The sequence below is a fragment of the Anser cygnoides genome, chromosome 2, assembly GCF_040182565.1.
Source record: "Anser cygnoides isolate HZ-2024a breed goose chromosome 2, Taihu_goose_T2T_genome, whole genome shotgun sequence".
Lineage (NCBI taxonomy): Eukaryota > Metazoa > Chordata > Aves > Anseriformes > Anatidae > Anser > Anser cygnoides.
Window position 1 is genome coordinate 96,223,858 of NC_089874.1, and position 20,961 is coordinate 96,244,818.

At 35.5% G+C, this 20,961-nt stretch overlaps 1 long non-coding RNA gene across 1 annotated transcript; it reads right to left on the reverse strand.

The window, feature by feature from the left end:
• Nucleotides 1-358: 358 nt before the first annotated feature.
• Nucleotides 359-20,641, reverse strand: LOC136790146 (uncharacterized). The gene is made up of 4 exons (XR_010829564.1): nt 20,465-20,641; nt 11,214-11,349; nt 2,106-2,216; nt 359-589 (listed from the first exon to the last, which is right to left on the reverse strand). It is a non-coding gene; the product is annotated as an uncharacterized lncRNA (long non-coding RNA).
• Between the last annotated feature and the right edge of the window lie 320 nt (nt 20,642-20,961).

Genomic DNA, 20,961 nt, shown 5'->3' on the forward strand with positions numbered 1-20,961 from the left:
AATCTACATTTTCAATTCAATTTTCAATTAATTCAATTTTAATGTCTGTAGGAAAAAAAAAAAAAAGAAAAAAAAAGGTGAGCCACCAAATGGGTGTTCTTTCTAATCCTAGATTCAATTTCTGTGCTTACTATTGTAATTATTTGATTTTTAGCATTTGATATCAACCCCCAGCTAAGCTTAGGACCAAACTATTTTAATATAAACCAGAAGTACTTACATAAGATGAATCTTGCAAATAATAAATCCAACAGATACACATTTATTTTAATTGATCACAGATTGAGGTTGCAGATTGCCTGAGATAGAAATGTACTTCTGTGGGCTTACTCTTGTTTCCTCATGCACTAAGCCTAAGACATCACATACAATTTAATGCTGGTATTTCCCTAAGATACTACTGCTAAAGATTTAATGTCAAATCTCTTGCAGTAAATTGTCAGTAAACAGAACAAAAATGTTTTGATGTTTATGAAAGGCTGTCCTAAATTCTCTGAAGTTGTGTTTCTTTTTTTTTCCAGATTGGTTTGGAAGTGCTTCAAAAAGAACTTTTCTTGTGGGATTTGACTCCTCAAATTCCATTTCCAGGCTAAAAAACAGAAGTGGAGATCATATTTTAGAGCTTTAAAAACTGTAAAAACTCAGAGGCTGTTCTAGAAATCAATGCTACTAGAGGGAAGGAGGTTATGCTTTCCAAACTGTTTTTTTTTCACTCTAGTTTCATTCTATCTCTCCACCTTAACGGCCACACAGAGATAGTATTTTTTCCCATTCCTTACCAAATTCTGAAAGAAACTGAATTCAGTGATTTAGGGCTAACGTGACTATTGGGGTACAGTCATTGGCTGAGTTCTTTTCAACCAGGGACTGGAGATATGTACTGTTAAATGGTGGTTTATTTCCTTATTTTGTTGGGTTTCGTGTGTGTGTTGTATGGGCCCCCACTAAATTATACACTACCCATTTGTTGTGTATTGATTTTTTGTTAAAATACTCAGGAGGTTGCATGACCATTTCTACAGAGAAATGGTTCATGAAATCTTAATCTACATCAAGGTAGCTCCTACTTTGACCAAAAAAAAAAAAAAAAAAGGCAAAAAAAACCAAAACACATTTCAACTCTCACTATTCAAACTAAAATTATATTTTCACTCTGCCATTTTTTTTTTCCTTTAACTTGTACGCTTGTGGATTTTGTTCTTACAAAATTATCAGTAAACAACATCTCATTGAAAAAGCATTAGCTATTCTAGTTTAGTATAAGAATTATTTGTAAATGTCCTGACATCGCAGAGGCTCCATTGTTGAACTGAATGAAGAATTTACAAAGATCTTGCATTTGAGTAAAGTTGTTCGGTCATTTAATACAGATTTCCATCCACTATGCAACATAAAATTCTGTCTTCTGGTAGCAATTCATTAGTTTTCCCACTCACTCTTTTAAAGCTCATATTTTAACTTTTATTCTTCTTATTATTATTATTTAAACATCACACAGTATTTAAAAGCCAGATGTGCAGAATAGAAAATGTTTCTTTGCTATGATCTTGAACAGCGTTGAAAATTTCTGTACGAAATGCATCAAGGTAAGCCCCAGTGGCAGATGTATTACTGAACTGTTCATAATATGTTTTTATTTTCCCCTTTAAAGCTGTTAGAAAAACGTCTAATTCAGCATAACATGTTTGTGGAGAGGGACTCTATCACCTTAGTGCAGTTTGTAGTGAAAGCATACTGCTTATGGGTGCTCAAGTCATCTGTGAGAAAAAAGAATCTTGAGTGTGGATCTCCTACAAATCATTTCAAAACAAAAGTTTCCTGTTATGAACGTCCTCTGCTTTCTGAGAAAGAACTGGTTAGGTAGCTAACGAGATGAACATTCCTCTCTGCCAGCATCTGATAAAGACAGAAATCTCACTCCACTCTACAGTTAGGTACTTGATACCAGAGAGCAACTCAAAACATGCTCCTCACACTGACACTGAGTCAAGGGAATGTTAGTATCATTGGAAGGGCTCAGCCAAACATGGCTCCAGTGGATAAGCAGAATGAAGATCTAGGGCAAATACTCCCTGAGCATACAGAAATCATATCACCACACTGACCTCCCTAGAAGCTCCCAGAAGGTGATGGCCACAGGGTAGGTGGTGTTCTTCATCACACTGCAGGATCCAGGCACAGACAAGTCATATGAAGGAAGTGCAACCTATGTTGTGCTGGGAAAAAGGCAGGAAAAAACAAAGGGGATGCGAAAGGTGGGTAACAACAAATATGATCTGAAGTTATTCAGACAGATGAAGGGATATGGCAGGTTTGACAGTAGTACATGTGATATCCAACCAATGATATTAACAGCAGAACAGGGCACGTGCTTCTCTCTCCACCAACTCTCAAGTCCATTCTCAGGCACACTGTGCAGAGGGGTCTCTAGCTGAACAGTTCTACTTCTCTAACACTTCTGTCCCTGTTCACCTCTTTGAAATTAAGAGTGACTGACCTACTAATTCTGTCCTAACAGCTCCTATTCATAAGGCTGGCATTAAAAAAAAAAAGAAAAAAAAAAAAACACTTCAAATTGAATGAAACCAAAGTTCCAGGTGTCAAGAAATCCCCAATCAAGTGGTGATTTTTATTTTATTTCACTAACAAAGATAATTCTACATCACATTCCTTGTTAAGCTTCAGCTAATAATTCAGAAATGCTCAAGCACTTTCATGTGGTTTTCTAACATGAATGAACAATCTTCTACTTCCAACTTTCCCATTCTTGTTTCTTCTTGTTGTTGTTGGGTTTTTTTTTTGTTGTTTTGTTTTGTTTTAAAACAAAATAAAGATCCAGATTTAAGCTTCTTGGTCTTTAATAAATTTGTTTCATTTTGGAGTAGCACATGACAATTTTCTTTTCTGGGGATATAGTTTATGCTTTTATTACTTTGATTTGCAGCGTACTGATGGATTTGGATTGCCAAAATGTGATATACGTTTAAATATACGCATACACAGAGGTGTTATTATCTAGTTTTTGAGATAACAAGGGATGCACAGAACTAGAACTTGCCCTCTGTAGCTATACATAATATCGTGGCCATTATCTAACCTTCTTTGTAAACATTAAAAAAAAAAAAAAAGTTAGATTAAAGTTGGTCATTTGAATACGTATAAATGAAACGGTAAAGTCTTAAAAAAAAAAAAAGTAGTTTTAAAGGAATATTGTTCACAAATTTCTTAAGGCATAACAGGGAAAAAGGAAAACTCTGCAAATGTGAGGTAATGACAAATTTTCTAACTGGGAAGGAATAGATGTAACAAAATATTACACTGCTAGTAGCACTTTAAATGGAGGGCCTTAAATGCTGATTTATATACATAATTACTGAGCATTCATGGGATCTTTTTTATGTTAATTGAATTTCCATTGATTATTAAAAGCCTGTTTATGTAAGGTGAGCAACTACATAGATGCTCTATTTCTATTACATAGTTGTTAAACCGTGGTAAATACCTTTTGAGAAATGATTTGGTGTTTAATTAGCATACAATAGTTCCCCTCTTAAAACTAAATTAAATTCCTATTTGAGGCACTTAATTTAAAGTGTTAACGAAACGTGCATACCTGCAAGGTGGTAATTTCAGATTTGTAGTAGCAGTCAAGGTCTAGTAACTCTGTAATGCTGAAGGTTAGAAAGTATGAACTCAGTTCTCAGCTAGGTGATTTTAAACCTAATTTTCCATGTACTACATACAAATGCAAGACAAAAAAATGATTATGTGTTTTCACAATTAATTAAAAAATGACAAACATAATCACTGCAGGAATCAGTAAAATAAAATTACTTATGCATTGTTGGTTTTGTTATTGCTATTGTTTTAATGTGATTGTGAATATTTAGCCAAAATCAGTGATATAAGGTTTCATTTAATCTTTGGTGAACTTTTTCATCATAAGAAAATGAAAACCTCTTTAGCATGCCTAATGTCATTTTCCTCACATGCTAAGATTCCTTCTTTACCTTGTAATATGTTCAAACAGTGCATCAGGTCTGCCAACTACCAAATGTTAGAAATAGGAGTAAGATACAGAGAACAGGATGATACCACTATGTATGTGGACTGGGAGTACATCAGTCTATTCCTGACTTTAAGTTTATTGTGTAACTTTGGTGAAGCCAGACATTCTGGTGTGGATCCAAAACCAGAAAGAAAAGAGTGAATCCTCAAAGAGGTAGGGCTGAGAGAAACCCAAGACATTCTCACAGTGCTGTTGCAGATTGCTGGGTTCTAAGCATGGTGGCATACAGCCAACAGACTGACTGCTGAAAGGGACAAAATCAGCCAGGAGAATGTGCCTAGACCTAACCAGTAAGCAACTATATCATAGTAGGTAAAAATCCCTACACAGGCTTCCAGAGGGTGGCTTTGTAGTCCCAGATCCCTCTCTTTGGGGAAGGCACTGTAATACTGCCAAAGGAGCAGGTGGTGGAGATACTGTCACTCCCTTAGCATCTCCTCCCAGGCCTCCATTTAGAGTACATCTGAGTTATTTTCACAGAGGATTGTAGCTTTTTAGAAGTCTTGTTTTTCTTCTAATGCAAAGCAGTGAGAAAACATTGATTTTTTTTTAGAAAATACACATTCATTTTCCAGGAAGTTCCATTTGTAGGTGAGAAAATATGCTCTATTTTCTAAAATATATAGATAGATAGATAGATAGATAGATAGATATAGATAGATAGCCAATCAACAAGCAAACACAGAATGAGACTATTTGGCTGTTGAGTCAAATACTTAAGAGTTCCATTTAGAGTTTCCACATTAATTCAATCTCTTGTGCCTCGTGATTCGGCCTTTAATTAATCATCCTCTGGCTTTGTGACTTCCACATTCACAGCTGGCTCAGAAGGGCAGCTCAGTGAGGCGGGAAACCTGGCAGGAGCCCACTGGGTACCAGTGTTCCCAGGACTCCCAAGCTCCCCAGGGAACTCATGAGCAGACAGATACTGAGGACTCCACCACCCCAAAAAGCCATGAGGACTTTAGGGACCCCCTTGGTCAGGCTCCTAGATTTAATTATTCCCCTTTCTATTGCAAAAGGCAATTACCTCAGCTTGGGGGCATTTTCAGCTTGAGCTGCTTGACTCATGCAGTGCTGGAGGCTAAAGCCCACTGAAGCTTTTGCTTGCCCTGGTAATCCACCCACTTAGCACTAAGGGCATGGGTCAAACCACTGAAGTGTTGCTGGTATTATGAAGACTGAATTTACATGACCAATGCCTTCTGGCATCTGTAATTAACAGAGGAAAACTTTTTTTTTTCTATTACTTTTAAAATGACATTAAAGTAAGGTTATGTCCTTGACAATAATATTGATGAACTGCATGTGAGAAAGGATATTTCAGAAGTGAGACTAAGCTAGTTGTAAAGATAAAACAACGAAGACTGTGTCTGACTCAACTAACCTAGAGTGGAGTGAGGCACTGCTCAGAACATAGTAAGGAGAAGCTTTGGTAGAGGCCTCAAATGTATGTTTTATATGTGCTTCTTTTTAAATGATCCCATTAATGTTGAATTAATAATGCATCAGCTGATTTGAGTCATGATACTAGCTATGAAGGTTATGCCACTGGAAAACAACAAGCAGAAAACAAACAAACAAACAAAAACAACAAAATAAGTTAATTTTAAAAAGCCCAACCCTGTAAGAACTTGAACAAGGCAGCAAAAAATATCAGCCATTACTTGATGAATTTTATTTCAAGTTGCTGGGACATAATCAGCAACATCTTTTCTAAAGCAACAAAAGAAATGCATCTAATTATTGAATATCAGCCTGTTATCATCACAATTTTGGGGGTGTTTGAAATCCCAAAACAGTATCTGATTGATTTTGAAAAGTTCACATGATATATCTTATGCACATGAAAAATCTTCCTATCTTCCTGCATAATATTTTATGCACATAAAATATTTTATTTTATTTTAAGCACACAACTATATCTTAATCCAAGATTTGTTCATAAAATAGTTCTGGGATCTGGCTTGTACAAACTATTTTTTTTCTGCTAATTTATTTGGCTAATAAGTACATTAAAAAAATATATACATATATATATGCCAAGCATTTTACCACACAAAATTATAAAAAAAAATAGTTTAAATGAGTTTCAAACTGTATATAGCCTGCTTGATGTGAATGCAGGTATCTCTTTGTCATAATGCAATTTGCTTTTTCATTTGAGGCAGCTACCTAAAACTGCTGAGAAAAAAAAATAGTTATTTCTTCATCTGCACTGCAAATTTGTGTGCATTTTATCTGGATTGGAAGATAATTACTTTAACTTTACAAAGTTATTTTAAGATGGAGTCTGTCATTGATTCTTCAGTTACCAATCTGTGTTTTCATAAAGATGGGCATAACATCTGCAATGATGATGACACTGGTAGCTCTGAACTATTAACAGTACATACTATCTTCTCCCCATTTGGGATACAACAGAAAACATAGTAGAGGAGAAACTAGGGTTACTGCTGGGAGTATACAATAAGGGTAATGATCAATGGATGAGTCTGTAGGAAACTAGGCTTCATTAGACCTTTCATATATATTATCTTTTCTATATATGTCAGTTTTCTGAATATGCAAATGTTGTTTGTAATTCACTTCTTTGCCTGTCTAGTATAGAATAGAAATAAAAACTTAAAAGTAGTTACAATCCTGACAGTACTGACTACTGTCCCACCACTCCTGTAAAGAAGCAATATTAAGAGTAAGACTAGAAAGTTTTGCATGCAAATTCTATTTACAGGGCTATCAGCATCAGAAAGCATAGTTAGTTATTTCACTGATATATGGGTACATGGCTATGTGCTTAGCTCCACGCTGCAGTGGAGCCAAACTTACATAGGATGAAAGTCTATGAGAAAAAGGACTTCTGGTGGTAAGGAAGGTAAGGTCCTAGCTCATGCATGAGAAATCCGAAGGTAGTCAGGTACTGCAGCATGATGGTAGAAAATACAAGAGCAAAAGACATAGCAGGTTATGGGGGGCAGAGTGAGAGGTCAAATCACTCTGGATGATCCATACAGAAATCTACCTCCTGACATCAGTTAGACTTTTAAGCTCTCAAGTTACCCTAAGGAACAAAAGAGCTCCCTGCATACAACGCTGCAGTGAAGTTGGCAAAAACATTCAGACTTTCCAAACTAAGGGGTTTACGGCATGGTTCAAATATGGCAAAGTAGGGAGTATGGGCTATAAACTGAGAGAACAAAGCAAGTCCCAGCACTGCAGAAAATATCATTGAAAATGAAAGAAGAGAAGGTAGAATTTCGGACTCTGGAGCTGAGAGAAGGGGTGGAGGAAGTTCCCAAGGACAAGAGGCTTGAATCTTAAAAATGTACTGAGCACAACAGGGCAAGAGAGAGACTTAGAAGACATAACTGATTTAAGCGGAGTTCAAATCTTTGGACTGGCGTACCCTTTGTTGGGTTAGAAACTGGCTAGGTAGCCAGGCCCAAAGAGTCGTGGTGAATGGAGTTAAATCCAGCTGGAGGCCGGTTACTAGTGGAGTCCCCCAGGGCTCAGTACTGCGGCCAATTCTCTTTAATATCTTTATCAATGAACTGGATGAGGGGATCGAGTGCACCCTCAGTAAGTTTCCAGACAAAACCAAGTTAGGTGCATGTGTCAATCTGCTCGAGGGTAGGAAGGCTCTGCAGGAGGATCCGGATAGGCTGGACAGATGGACTGAGGCCAACTGTATGAAGTTCAGCAAGGCCAAGTGCCGGGTCCTGCACCTGGGGCACAACAACCCCAAGCAGCGCTACAGGATGGGAGATGAGTGGTTGGAAAGCTGCCTGGCAGAGAAGGACCTGGGAGTATTGGTTGATAGTCAGCTGAATATGAGCCAGCAGTGTGCTCAGGTGGCCAAGAAGGCCAACAGCATCCTGGCTTGTATAAGAAACAGTGTGGCCAGCAGGGCTAGGGAAGTGATTGTCCCCCTGTACTCAGCTCTGGTGAGGCCGCACCTCGAGTACTGTGTTCAGTTTTGGGCCCCTCGCTACAAGAAGGACATGGAGGTGCTCGAGCGAGTCCAGAGAAGGGCAACGAAGCTGGTGAGGGGTCTGGAGAACAAGTCTTATGAGGACCGTCTGAGGGAGCTGGGATTGTTCAGCCTGGAGAAGAGGAGGCTCAGGGGTGACCTTATCGCACTCTATAGATACCTTAAAGGAGACTGTAGCGAGGTGGGGGTTGGTCTGTTCTCCCACGTGCCTGGTGACAGGACGAGGGGGAATGGGCTAAAGTTGTGCAAGGGGAGGTTTAGGTTGGAAATTAGGAAAGGGTTGTTAGGCATTGGAATAGGCTGCCCAGGGAAGTGGTTGAGTCACCATCCCTGGAGGTCTTTAAAAGACGTTTAGATGTTGAACTTAGTGATATGGTTTAGTGGAGGACTTGTTAGTGTTAGGTCAGAGGTTGGACTAGGTGATCTTGGAGGTCTCTTCCAACCTAGACGATTCTGTGATTCTGTGATTCTGTTATCACATAATCAATAAGCCTCTGCACAAAGGCAGTGTCCGACCCTGTTCCCTTCCAAAGTGTGGCAAAAGTAGAAGCCCCTCTAAGACAAGAATAGCTTTACGTGCTCAGACACTGGCTACAGAAAAGGGCACATCTAGATGTAGTTCTCAGCTAAAATCACATCTCACCTCTCTCCAAAACATTTTTTAAACACCGAGCTCTAGGCTGCCAGGGAGGAAAAGGAATTTTTTTTTCCCTCACGAATAAATTTCTACTTTTTGCAATGTATTTAAAATTTAATTTTGTTAGAAAGAGACTTGGTTTAAAGTAATCAACCTTGTGGCTTGCACTTTCATTGAAGAAAGCAAGAAAAGAGGCGAAAAGATCTGGCCTCCATATTCTGCTAGAGGACCTCTTTATGAGATTTTTGGCAAAAGTTTTATAACAGCAAACATACAAGCAGTATTTGGAATAGAAGTTTGAATTGAGCTCTCTTCTCGTTCAGGAACATCTGCACTGCCAAAGTCGAGAAAAGATCAAAGAGTAAACACAGTGGGATGGTGGAGAGATCATAGTATATGTTAGGATTGTATGGTGTACTTTGTGTACTTTGTTATCTAGATAAACACAATTGTAAATTTATGTTTCTAGACTCACCACAGACCAGGATGGTTTGCTTGTATTTCTCTTGAGAATAAATCATTATACATATATATATATATTTATATATATATATATATACACACACGATATATATATATGTAGTCATGTACTCATGTAGTCATACTCAGTTCAGATCAATGATCCTTCCAGAAAGGGTCAAGTGTCTACTATATTGTGAGGGAAGTACTTGTGTACTAGCAGTCAAACCCTTGCCCTTGCTACCATCATTGAAGCTAAACTTTTAAAAATATATATATATTTTTTTAAGTTATTAAAAAAAAAAAAAGGCAAAATAATTCTTTACAGAAGGCAAAGCAATACAGTGAAGTCCCAAGCAGCTAATTAGTAAGGGGAGGTTTAGGTTGGATATTAGGAAGAACTTCTTTACTGAAAGGGTTGTTAGGCATTGGAATGGGCTGCCCAGGGAAGTGGTTGAGTCACCATCCCTGGAGGTCTTTAAAAGACGTTTAGATGTTGAACTTAGTGATATGGTTTAGTGGAGGACTTGTTAGTGTTAGGTCAGAGGTTGGACTAGGTGATCTTGGAGGTCTCTTCCAACCTAGACGATTCTGTGATTCTGTGATTCTGTTATCACATAATCAATAAGCCTCTGCACAAAGGCAGTGTCCGACCCTGTTCCCTTCCAAAGTGTGGCAAAAGTAGAAGCCCCTCTAAGACAAGAATAGCTTTACGTGCTCAGACACTGGCTACAGAAAAGGGCACATCTAGATGTAGTTCTCAGCTAAAATCACATCTCACCTCTCTCCAAAACATTTTTTAAACACCGAGCTCTAGGCTGCCAGGGAGGAAAAGGAATTTTTTTTTCCCTCACGAATAAATTTCTACTTTTTGCAATGTATTTAAAATTTAATTTTGTTAGAAAGAGACTTGGTTTAAAGTAATCAACCTTGTGGCTTGCACTTTCATTGAAGAAAGCAAGAAAAGAGGCGAAAAGATCTGGCCTCCATATTCTGCTAGAGGACCTCTTTATGAGATTTTTGGCAAAAGTTTTATAACAGCAAACATACAAGCAGTATTTGGAATAGAAGTTTGAATTGAGCTCTCTTCTCGTTCAGGAACATCTGCACTGCCAAAGTCGAGAAAAGATCAAAGAGTAAACACAGTGGGATGGTGGAGAGATCATAGTATATGTTAGGATTGTATGGTGTACTTTGTGTACTTTGTTATCTAGATAAACACAATTGTAAATTTATGTTTCTAGACTCACCACAGACCAGGATGGTTTGCTTGTATTTCTCTTGAGAATAAATCATTATACATATATATATATATTTATATATATATATATACACACACGATATATATATATGTAGTCATGTACTCATGTAGTCATACTCAGTTCAGATCAATGATCCTTCCAGAAAGGGTCAAGTGTCTACTATATTGTGAGGGAAGTACTTGTGTACTAGCAGTCAAACCCTTGCTACCATCATTGAAGCTAAACTTTTAAAAATATATATATATTTTTTTAAGTTATTAAAAAAAAAAAAAGGCAAAATAATTCTTTACAGAAGGCAAAGCAATACAGTGAAGTCCCAAGCAGCTAATTAGTAAGGGGAGGTTTAGGTTGGATATTAGGAAGAACTTCTTTACTGAAAGGGTTGTTAGGCATTGGAATAGGCTGCCCAGGGAAGTGGTTGAGTCACCATCCCTGGAGATCTTTAAAAGACGTTTAGATGTATAGCTTAGTGATATGGTTTAGTGGAGGACTTGTTAGTGTTAGGTCAGAGGTTGGACTAGGTGATCTTGGAGGTCTCTTCCAACCTAGATGATTCTGTGATTCTGTGATGCTCCTGCCCCACTTTGAGTCCTGATTTTTTCTTTCTTGATTTACTTCTTCTCTTTGATCTTTTTTTTCAGGGGATTGCTTTTCTGCTTGGCTTACAAAAAGTGTTTTAATGTATCCAAGAAACGTTTTATCAATACTACTATTATTATTACTATTATTATTATTTTAACAAAGTTATAAGACAGTGACAAAAATAAGCAAACAGAAATATCTCAAACAGCTTACCAGATTTTAGAGTGGCTCCTAAGTTAATGTGTTGTTCTTTTTTCCAGGCACAAAGCTCTGAGGAAGAATCAAAGTCAGCATTTCAAATCTTTGCTTCCATTTTGTTTCCCATTTTCTCTGAATTTTCTCCTTGTGTCTTAAAGGAAAAAGAAAGAAGACATTATAAGCCACCTCAGATAATAGTCTCCTCTTCAGCTCTTGCTCCTCTCCTCCAAAAGATGACATCTTTTAATACAATCTAAAAAATTAGGAGAAGGATAATTTTTATAAAAACTCTCTGCAGTTTATAGGAAGGGGAATAAGTATTGATAAGAAAATGGAGAACTCAGTAATTTTACTTCATAAACATTTTAACTGTCTTACTTCTTCCCCACCCCATAAGTTTAGTGAAAGGCCCAAGAAATGTTTGAGTCAGTATTTGTAATGAAAATGAACTAAGTTGATTCTATACCTTTGAAGCCTTGATAACCCACTTAACTTTTAGTCATGTGTAAACATGCTATCCTTCTAAGCCAGTTTATTCCACCAAAACTAACAAACTTAAATATTACATTTAACAAAACAATTGCATGTGAGAGGAAACAGGAAGGGAAGAGTGCATGTTTCAGAGTTCCTAATTGTGGTTCACTGCTTACTGAGTAGTTGATCATTAAGGCAAATACCTGAATGAAGGAACTAGATTTTAACTTTAGAGACATACTATGGAGTCCTTAAAAACAAGTACATCTATAGATATACAGTTACTAATACATGTATTAATAAAAGAGTTGCTGAATAAGCAGATTACAAACATAAATTTTTATGTTTGTGGTTTTTTTTGTTGTTTTTTTAAATAGGGATATTTAGCTTGTTTTTTTTTTCTTTTTTATTTATTTTTTTCTGAGTAACATGTTAAAATAAAATACCTATTGTTCCACTTTCTTCAGTTTATTCTGAATTCTGGAATATATATGACTATATATATGACTAGAAATGCAATTTCATGACTATAAATACAATTTCATTTCTACTACAACCAAAACATTATTATTAACATAAAATACTTGAGCTAATCTGCATTTCCACCATGACCTGTCTGACACTGTATATGTTTAATGCTATTTGCAAGTTTGTCTCTGAAATGTAGCTTGACATAATAATAGCCTTTCTTGACTGATGGAATGAAAAAATACAGTTGAACTCTTGTGTTTCTGAGCCAAAGGTAAAAAACAAACAAACAAATAAAAATGTTTTAATTGTATCTTCAATGTCACAAGTATATGTATTCCTTTTTTTCAGAAATTGCCACTAATTTAAGATTTAATAAGAATCTTGAGAGCAAAGTTTAAGCAATATACTATCAGAATTGTAAATATCCTGTTCGACTCAGGAACAGGCTTTTTAATGTTAAAGGTTTGGGAAATTAATTGGGTCACTGTGGGACTATTTTACCTATAGTAATACTAATAAGGATGACAGAGAAACCGGTTACTTTAGTTCCATAACTCAAATTCAAAATATCTAGCAATAAAAGCTATGATTATAAAGCCAAATGCATTACATAAAACAGGCAAATTACTTATGCAACCTCACATCTAAGAAACATTTCTAAGGATAAAATTAAACACGTATAGAATTCACCGTGTATTCTCAAAACAAGTCTTCTCAAACAAAACAGGTTCAACAAAATACTATCATATTGCCAGATCCTCTGATAGTCTTTTTTTTTTTTTTTTTTTTTTCGTATCTAGATAGCTATGGATCCACTGGACAAAACTCTCCAGCTTTGACTGAGGAGATATGGTTATATTATTGTATTCTGAACTAGAGGAAGATCCTTTGGTTTGCATTTTATTGTATTTTTCCACTTCTCTGCTAGCTTCCCATTGAGCGCTGAGAGCATATTACAGTTTAGATTTGGACCTGCACCCATTAGACAGAGTATCACCTCGTGTCAAGGAAGTGACTGAAAGAAGTCTAAGAAGTCTACCTCAGTTCAGCCAACTTAAAATTACCAATGTATATCAATGTATATCCTTTCTTCAGACTAGGAAAGGCCTTGAGCGTTCTCCATCTAAGGTGTGTAACATCTGTGGACTTTTTCTGCATACTAAGCATGGGTGAATTTGTGAATGAAGCATCAAAACAAATGGAGTTTAGCAGAAAGGCAAAAATCAACTTGCCACCTGAATAACCAGGACAAGACAAGAGTGATTTGTAGTCATTACAAAAGAGGCAGCTTTTAAGGAGGAATTTAAATGAGTAGAAAATTGTGGGTGTTAGCACAGAGCACTAATGTGCTTGAAGGAAAAATGGATAAGCAGGTGATGAAGGCACACGGTCGTAGGAAAATTACCACTGATGAGCCTACTTGAGTAAGTGCTCACGGTTATGAACAAAGGATTGCAAAATCTAGCCTGAAGTTTGTAAACCAAATAAAAATTGCCAACCTAATCCCTGCCAAAAGAAACAGGAAGATAGAAATATTAGTTGAAATATTGCACTAAAACAATTAATTAATAATGATATTAAAAATAAATGCTTAAGCATAGTATAATGTGTTATTAATTATATAATAAATGCAGTAATTACTCAATTTAGAAAGGACAAGATGCATAACACTATTACAACGGAACTATCTGTAAAGTTATTACTCAGCTTCAGTAAGTAAGGATCAAGTCCCATATAAAACAAATGTTATAAAGAAAGCAAATGTAAACTTTGAGATGACACCATTGACAATTAATGTATCTATTGAAAGCAGATAAAGAAAATGCATATTAAAAAAATATGACAAACAAAACTTGCGAGTACAACATTAAATTTGCTATAATGAAATTTTTGACTGTAACTCTCCCTCTGAGATTCTTTCCAGGAATCACACAAATTCAGTCTAATTTTTCAAGCAGCAGGGTGGTGGTTACACATATCTGGGATATAAATGCATTGAGAGATGAATAGTTATTTTGTATTCAAATCATAGGCCTCCTGAAACAAGGCATCAAAATCACAAAGGGAAATTGATGTTGATGTGAGCTCAGTGAATGAAAAGTTTTGGTTTCTTCCAGGAATCAAAAAAGATCCAACATTTAAGGAAATTTAAGCTGATAATAAACACTTCAATTAATTTTAAATAAAAGTTAAAATGTGATGTCCTTCAAACTTGCAAAATATCCATTCCACAAGAGAAAAAAATCTCATCCGGGAGAAACATAAAATATTGAATTGGAAGAACCATACCATTTAGAATGTGTCTTGGCTATACCAACTTTTACTAAGATTTATACTTAGTTGTTATTTTATTAATGAAACTTAATACTTAAGAAAGTTTCCCAAGAAAAGATTTCATTTTGTTTTCAAAATTTCCATCTTAGTATTTATCTTCATCATTTATTTATTTATTTTGTCATTGAAAGATGCTGAAGAATTGCTCATGCATAGGCAAGATATTATCAATATTTCTGCAGTTTCTGTTCTTTTTTTTTTTTGACTAAAATGTAAACCATTTCCAGTAACAGCACATTTAGAAGTAGCAGGACTCAATTGCAATGTTCTTTCTTACATTTTAAAACAGAAGAGCTTACAGGTTTTAGATGGGAAGGAACAACCAAATGATTTGATTTTCCAAGAATCAGTGCTTCAGTAAACAATTCCTGCTAATAAACATCCAGTACTAATTTGAAAATGAGATGGAAATTAAGTAATTACCTATAAGAATGTCAAGTTAAGGCAATGTCTGATTGTTAAGAAAACACATGAAGGCATTTACAACTATTTTCAAACTAAAAATCCTATGTGTTATGGAGCTTAGACATATGCAGATTTCACTGCTAATTAGCAAGGTTTTATTAAAAATAACAAATAAATAAATAAATAAATAAATATTGTATTCTCATATTGTGTTTTGAAATCTTTCTCAGGGGCTGACATTGTTTTGTAGGTTGAATTCAGAATTTATACTGGTATCGTGTCACCTTTTTATAACATTCTAAATAGCTTGAAATCTTTAAATATTGCCTTATAATGGTTTCTTTAACAGTGTTTGGTTATTTTCAAGGGTCTCTAATCTTTCAGCCTCCTGTAGAAATGTAGATTCCATGTATATACTACAGTGATTCATTTTCAGTATTATGAATGCCTTACCCAGAGTTATTATTTCCAAATTACTACTACTGTTCCTGGGTATCTAAATATCAGCTCACCATCTTTTGTTACAGCTATGAACACTGATGATATTCACAAAGGACTGTTTTTCCTGTTATGGACCCTAAATCTTTTTTAACCTGTTTTCCTGGATAAGAATCTGTCTTCCAGCAACAAATTCTTTATATAGGGTCATAGAAGTCTGACGCCTTTTTTGCCTGTGTTAAAACACATTTTTACGCATGGACCAGTAAGATGAATATGTCCATGTATCATCCAGTGAGATGAATGTCTCTGAATGACTGCCTAAGATCTACAGTCTGTCACTTCATGTTGTATGTAAAGGTTATACAAATTTTTAGTTCATATTTAATTCCAGATGCTAAAATAAAACATTGACCTAACATTAATCTCTGAGAAACCCCAGCAGAAAAATCTCACTCTGATTTCCCTGCAGGTACTTTATGGAATCATTTACTTCATCATGTTACACCATTTTATATTTGCTTTATTTGTGTTATATAATGCTATTTGTTTTAAGAATGTCATACAGTGCTATTTCAAAGTGTTCCTAATTCCATAAACATTACATTTAAGTAGTCACCTTTATCAACAAGAACTGTTACTTCTGTTAAAATTGCAACAAACCTGCCTGAAATCATACATTCTTAAGACCTATACATAGGCTATGGAAGGTCACTCAAGTTCTCACAAGATCATACTTGTCCAATTCATTAGTAGTATGAAAAATCAAATAAATTGTATTTTTAGAGTGGGCATATATTTTAAACGTATAAAGCATTTGGCTGTGTCCAATAAAATACAAAAATACAGAATAGAAGAGGTTAACTTTAAGCAATCTTCAGTATCTGTACAGAGCAAGATCATTCTTAACCAGTCTACCACCCTGTTTTGAACAGTGCATGTGTCTCCCTTTTGTTGTTAGTTTTTCTCTCCTACAGTTTTGTCATGAATTTCAAGCTCTTTTAATATGTGTTTGTTACGCAGTATAATAAATAATTGATATATTATAGTTTATTGATGGTTTTAGTGTCTTAAAATAGTATTCCTATAGGAGTCCTTTCTTTTGTCCATTTCCAATAATAATGTATGAATTATCATAGATGTACATTCTAGATGATGCTAAACCAACTCATTCTTATTACAAAGTCTGTTTTTTCTTAAATTTATCAATGCGGTAATGCTGCCAAGCCATAACACTAAGCTGTTTGACAATATAAATCAAATTCCCTTTATCTTCCAATCCATCAGTACATTGCTTTGTTTAAAATTTATTGCCCTGGCAGTTGTAAATATGTGGGGAAAGCCAGCTATTGTGAAGATTTACATCACTAACATTTTTTCTAGGATAAGCAATACACGAAGAAATACCTTCACTCTGTATATGTGTGTGTGTGAGGGAGAAATACACTAAAACAGCTATTTTAAAGGTCCATTTACTTTTCATTCTGTTATTTCATTTTCATTTTGACTTATTTTAATATCAATACTGAATATTAGCTTAAACCCTTATTCCACTTTTTAAAAGAATAACTACCCTTATTAATTTCAGAAAACACACTCAGAAAGATACTAGCCTGGGGGAGAAAAGGAAGGATGGGAAGACAGGTTTGGGGATTGGTTATTTGCATAGCCCATGTCTACCATCAAGGTCTTTTTTTTTTTTATAATAAATCAAAATAAATACAGAAGTTGTCAATACTGGATGATCAACAAAACACTTCTTGTATTCTAATCTTAATGGTGACCTTACTCTTCATATCTTAGGGAGCTGTTTTTTGGGAAGAAAAATATTTGCTGTTCTTGGTGGTTTGAGGTTATTAGTCAGATGCTTCTGATCAGCTTATATGAGGAAAAAAAAAACCTCAATCTGTACTCAGCTAGTTGAGTCTGAATTATTTCCTCTGCATAAGAAAACGCAGGCTTAAGTTATTGTACATGATTAGTAGCTACATAAGTAGCATATTGGCACTGACTTTTAAGACTAATTAGGTGTTACCGCACCCATCACTTCATGGCCAAAGTAATTTAGGACTTAGAGTTGGGCAAGAAAGCTTTTAGGCTCCCCTAAGTTTTCAGAATTTCACAATAATTCAGTTCTACAGCAAATTGATCTCACAATCTTTGCATTTTTGTGGAAGAAAAAGAAAAAAAAAAAAAGTTAAGAAATGTAGTCTTACCTCCGTCCCATCATTCATCCAACATCGCATCTATGTCCAAAAGTTCATAAACTGCCTTTCATAAATGAGTTTAGAGCTGTGAAATTCAGCTTCTTTCAAAGCAAGTAAATACTGTAAACGCTAAAGATCTCATAATTTTGGGGCTAAGTTTACTCTGGATGTGAGAATTCATATTCATTTCCAGTGAATCAGCACTGACTCTGGTAAATGTGGTGCTTTCTTTCACATCCATCTAAGCATGCCACATCAGTCACCAGAGAAAGGCAACACCCCCCACACAAAGGTCTCTGAGTGGCTTATGCCGATGATGGACCTGTATTCTCCCTGCACTCCAAAATCCACCTCAACAGAAGGAAACTTTTTTTTTTTTTTTTGACAGAACACAAGTCTGTTCCCAGAAAAAGTTTCCAACTGTTTTACCAGAGATTAACAACAAAATCTGTTTGGTGGCCAGTGTCTAGATGAATTTGTCAGGGTGCTCTTGTAAGAGCCGGGCTTCTCCATGAAGAAATGAGATAGGAGCTGAGGTGACCCCAGCACAGGCAGGGCAGTGCCCTCACCTATGTGAAGTCCCCTAAAGCTTCTAACGCTTGAGCACAACAGCTGAGCAGACTGCTAGTAACAAGGTCCAAGAACTGACAGTACTGTGTTTATTTCAACAATTCTAGAAGTAAAATTGATACTTATGTTTTCATAAAAATGTACCCATCATAGCAGTGATCAGTTCATGGAAAAAATGGTTTTGATGTGTTTAGAATCAGATTAAATTGTGTTTTAGCCATGTGCTGCAAACTCAGGTCACTCTTAGAGGTCTTGCAGTACTTCATAGACAAGCATGTACAAGTTCAGGGCTTGCAATGTGGTTCTGCTTGACCTTCCATTTATGTCCTATTGGACCTCAGAGATGATCCAATGATGTCTATTTAACATGTAATTTAATTTAGACTATAGCTTGTTTGCAACTATGAATCAGTAAAAACAGAAAAGCAACTGGGCAGGAACTGCTAATGAAAGCTTGGCTGTTTCAACCCTATTTCAACCAGTGTGGTCACTGGCAAAGTGAGCTATACTACAATTCCACCATGATGTAAGTATTTATTATTATTTCTATAGTTCGGATGCTGTGTACCATATTTCAAACAAATGTAAAAATAACACAATGAAAGATGGGCTCTACCTCTTCCATTGTACAGTAAGAAAACAATTAGCTCATGGACAAAGGTTTGTCCAACTGAAAACACCTGAATAAAACACTAACATAGTTCCAGCTCTGAGGAATCTCAGTTTAACAGAATAACCTCCCACCTCTGTCCTTGTCTTAAAGCTTACCTTAATCCTACTTCCAGGAAATTTCTGTAATTTAAAATATTATTCTTACAATGATTATTTTCATGTATATTTTCTCTGATTCTGATTTAAAATAGCTTCATGACAGTAGAAAAATATTCATAGTCTTCGGAAGTGGAGGTTGATTTGATATACCATAGTAATTATTTTTTTTTACATTTATTTTACTTAGTATGCTAAAAATATTTTTTCAAACCTCTTTGCTGACTATTTCCTTGCCTAAAAAGTTTTGTTACCCATTAAATTTATTTACATATCCATGTATCTAAACACTTTTTACAAGCAGTTTTTTGCCCTTTCTGGAGTAAAGACTACTTGTATTTCAAGTCTTTTTTTTCATCGTGCAAAAGAACAACTTATTTAAAATAAAACAGATTGTATAATTGTCTGTAATACTTCATCAGATAACTTAGTCTGCTTCTGAATGAAAGCTGAAAGTGATGCTCTTTTTAACTACAACATGCTTTGCAGTTAAGCAGACCACATTTTAAGACAGCTTTTTAATCCCTGAGTTTATGGTTTTTTACTAGAAAGAATTGCCTTTAAACTGTTCATACAGATTTTACAGTGCACAAACAACAGCATAACTTTCATATAAAGAAGACTGAGAACTAGAATGAAACCTCTAAAACACAGAATCTCATAGATATTTTGAACTGTTTCACTGACATCAGAAAGTACATATTAACAATTATACGACAGTCTGTGGCAAACATTTTGTAAAGGGTTCTTGAGATCTATGGAATAGAAATGAAAGGAATAACATAAATCAAAAGTCAGAATCCATCCTAGTAATGTGTTTTATATTATCTAGATTATTATCTCCATGACAGTTATAACTAGGTTATCTTTTGTACTTTTGCACCTCAAGATGGTGAAAGTTCAAAAGAAGTAATAATGTCTTCATATCTTTCTTCGCTTCTCTCTCTCTCTTTCTTTCATTTCTTTTTCTTTTGTTTCTTTTTCTTTTCTTTTTCTTTTTCTTTTTTTTCTTTTTTTCCCTAATGTCTCGATTTATTAATATCACAAACTTCAATATAAACGCACATATCAAGCATCTGCTGAAATCTTAGAACCTTTGCAATGGCACTGATAAATTTCCTAGTTTGTTCTGTGGGAAGTTCATCAAGCTCATAACCAAATATAAGGTATAGCCTGCTCAGAAAAAATAAGAGACAAAGGACATGTCAGAAGACTAGAAATGCAGAACCCTGAAAGAGATGTGCTTATCAAAGAATAGGTGTTCAAGACTTTCAAAGTCAGATCACCTTACAGTTAGGTGCAATTTCATGGGCAAAGGAAAATGAGAACGATGACAAATATGACCAGGTGGTGGCTTTGTGACATAGTTATGTTTGAAACTGTGCTGTGCTGAACTCAGCCCTCAATGTTTAACACCATGTTAAGCCATAAGTGAGTATGGAAAATCTCACCATCGGTAGGCCTCAGCTTGTAGCCATCTTGTACTGGAAGAGACAGGGGACTTCCAAGAGAGCTGACTTGTCTTTAGTTATCCTTATAGCAATTCTATAGTTATATTAGCTACGTATTATGAAACACACTCACTAGAAATATACCAACCTCAATCTTTGCTGGTAGCCTATAGATTTCTGAATGCAACTGTCAGGAATATACCACCAGCCTAGCACTTGATATCTGGGTCCTGTAAGATACAAAAAGATCAAATCTTTTTATCAAGGCCTCTGAACTTGTCAAGAAATTAATCACCCCGTTTGGGTCTCTTTGAAGCAGAAATTCATTCTTTTGTTTTGATTCCCTGAATACTAAGTTATGCAATCTGATGTAAACTGGTGTCACACATTTCTTATAATTCAATTTATGGCTGGTAAATAATTTCTGAAGCAACTGAGTCATTAAAAATATCAGGACATACTGAGACATTCTATTGCAAGTACCAAAATTTGAATATTCCCAACTTGTGTCAAAATGATCTGTTACCATGATGCCACATCAGAATCTTGTCAGCAGAATATGCAGCATAATCCTCCTCTGCGCACTACGCAGAGTTGCACAAATGGCAGGCCTTTCCCACTTTCAAAGCAGGGGGAATGGGAAAT